Below are 2837 nucleotides of genomic sequence, written 5' to 3' on the forward strand. Positions count from 1 at the left end.
GAAAATAATGGAAATTTAATAAATCAGGATATCATATAGTCAGTAACAGAACACTTGGAAGGCAACACCAATGTCACAAAGGAAGTGATTATGCTGAATCTGTGGAGAAAACACTGAATAAAACACAGTCTAAAAACTGATTCCAAATAGAACTACTGGACTATATTTTGTTTCCGTGGATATGAACCTATGCTACTTTTATACTGAGGCTTTTGAAGAACACCTGTTAAGTTCTGCTTATGTGTGACTTTTGTCTCATTGTCCCTGTCTGAGCGCCCTCAGAGAATTGCCTCCCAAGGTTAAGAAATAATAAGCATATGCTTATTGATTTGTTCTTAGTTTTGGTCTTTGAGTTTGTAGAGTTTTTGTTGATGCAGTTTGGTCTGTTTTGTTGGTTCTGGCACTGAGGATTGAACCTAAGGCCCCAAGCTAGCTAAGCAAGCACCCCACCCCTAAGTAATGTCCCAGACCTAACCTATCCATGTGTAAGTTTGGGCTTGTCGAAAAGTTTAAAAGAATGTGGGGAAGGGATTTTGAAGAAATCTGATCCTTCCAAGACCTGGCAACAATATGGCTTAGGCGACTGTCACAGGATTTCTCCACAGATTGGATTCCTCCAGCTGCCAGAACTTAAAAGACAAAACACAGACACTCTTCTCTTTGCAGAAGCAGAGCGCTGAGGAGATTGCAGAGGAGGACGAGGCAGTTTCTGCTTCCTGTCTTCATTCTAACCATTCCCCAAGTAAGTTCCTGCGGGGAGCAACTTCATGCCAGGGCAGTGAGAGACGAAAGTGAAGCCTTCAGAACTCCTAAATGTCATAAAACACCGGTCCTTCAGTGCAACAAGATGCCCTGTGCTTCAATGTGCAGGATGAGCCAGAATCCCGCACCAGATGACTGTGGAGACAGGAGCGGGCAGGCAAGTCAAACATTCGTCTGAAACTCTCTGACCCTGATCTGACTATGTTTCCTGGATCCTGTAGCAAACACATCTTAGAAGGTTGCACTAACTTCTAGTGACATCCAGGATCTTCTTTCCTTTCTCCTCTCCCTCCCTTCCCCTCCCCCTCTCCCTTCCTCCCTCCCTCCCCTTTCCTTCTTCCCTCAAAAGAGCTTCCAAGGGACTAAGCTTTCTTTGTCCCCAGCTATGTCACCAGGGCCAGTATTTGAGAGCACATAAACAAAAGGGGACTTGGTTTTCAGCCATTGTAATTACCAATATGATTTTCCTTAGTTACTTGTGTTTCTTACATTTTTTTTTATTTTTATGCGAATGAGTACATTGCCCGGATGCATGCCAATGTATGTCTGGTGCCCTCTGAGGCCATAAGAGGGCGTTGGATCCCCTGGAACTGGAGTTGCAAACAATTGTGAGCCACCATGTGGGGGCTGGGAATCAAGACCCAGATCCTCCGGAAGAGCAGTCAGTGCGGTTAACTACTGAGCCATCTCTCCAGCCTGATTTTCCTTCTGTAGACACGAAACTTCCTTCAAGGGAGGTCAGAGAAACCCCCACATGCAAATGAACCAGCAGATAAAACACACATAAAACTACAGTTCACCACAGCAGAACAATCTACCGTCTACAAAAAAATAAAAAAGTTGAAAAGCAAATGTCAATTAATTTATAGGAAGTCAGATGCCGCTCTCTAGCAATCAGCTGAAGGCAGACAGCGCTATGATGATCAGCCCCAAATATCCAGACTTGAATAATAAGTGACAGCTCCTCTATTTTTGTTCCCGATTCCAACTGAAAACCCAAGGAAGCCAAGCGTGTACCCCATATCTCTCAGACAGGATGGCAGCTAGTCTACCTCCCACGCCTCCCCAGCAGGAGCCTCTGCTAAGACCACACCAGGAGGAAGCCCGTCCTTTCTATTTATTGCTTTTCTCTTTCTCTGTCTGCCTTTTTGTCTCTGCCAAAATACCAGTGATGGTGGCCAACTCCCTTGTCACAAGATGCGAACAAAGAGGAGCAGATGCAGTCTGGTCGCTTCTGGGCGAAGGAATCAGCATCGCCATGGAAGTTATTCAAGACGGAAAGGCTCACCTCCTTCCTAGTCCACAGTTGCGGAGTCAGAGACCCCGGGTGCTTCTGTCCAGGAAACGGTTGGACTGTCCTCGGTGTGTCTCCAGAACTACGCAGTTGGAGAACCTTAACAGTGTAACCAGATCTGAATTACTTTGCGTCCCACAGACATTTTTATCTTTTGGGAGGTGTTCCTAAGTGGCACCAGAAGGTTCCTTCCCTACAAGTAGGCTCTGCCGATCTGTTGTTCCCCCCAGTTACAGCCACCAAGCGCCAGACAAGCCCCAGCTGAACAGTAGGGAAGGCACATGTGCTCCTCTGGGATCCATGCCTTTGCATAACACGGCAACCCTCTCTGAAACTGCACTGCATGCGGCTCCTCTCCTCTCTTCTCTGCCACCTGGTATTGTGATCTGTTAGGAGACAAACACCAGTTTTGGCTGTGCCTAGTGACTAACTGTTCCCAAGAACCAGCCAAATTATCCCTAGCACACAAGCTTCCCACCGATGGCTACTTTTCATTTGTAGAGATTTCCTAGTAGTCTAGTGAGTGGAAAATGCCTTGTCCCCACCTAGAATCTTATTCTATGGAAACTACAGATTCCAAACTCAGAGTCATGATAGAAGTTTCCAGTGACTTTTCTCCAGCTCAAATGTGTGATTTCCAGCACTTGGGTTGAAATTTGCAATAGGAGACAGGCATGAGGGTGGATATCTTTAGTCCTGGCACTTGGGAGGCAGAGGTTGGGGAGATACGTTTGAGTCTAAGGACCGTCTGGTCTTCCTAGCGAGTTCTAGGACAACTGGG

At 46.3% G+C, this 2837-nt stretch overlaps 1 long non-coding RNA gene across 1 annotated transcript; it reads right to left on the bottom strand.

Annotated features, from left to right (window-relative positions):
• On the bottom strand, positions 1–2367 carry LOC121143792. The gene is made up of 2 exons (XR_005881117.1): positions 2051–2367; positions 1–897 (listed from the first exon to the last, which is right to left on the bottom strand). It is a non-coding gene; the product is annotated as an uncharacterized LOC121143792 (long non-coding RNA).
• Positions 2368–2837: the final 470 nt, after the last annotated feature.

Source organism: Mesocricetus auratus, unplaced genomic scaffold (assembly GCF_017639785.1).
Source record: "Mesocricetus auratus isolate SY011 unplaced genomic scaffold, BCM_Maur_2.0 Super-Scaffold_100013, whole genome shotgun sequence".
Classification (NCBI taxonomy): Eukaryota; Metazoa; Chordata; class Mammalia; order Rodentia; family Cricetidae; genus Mesocricetus; species Mesocricetus auratus.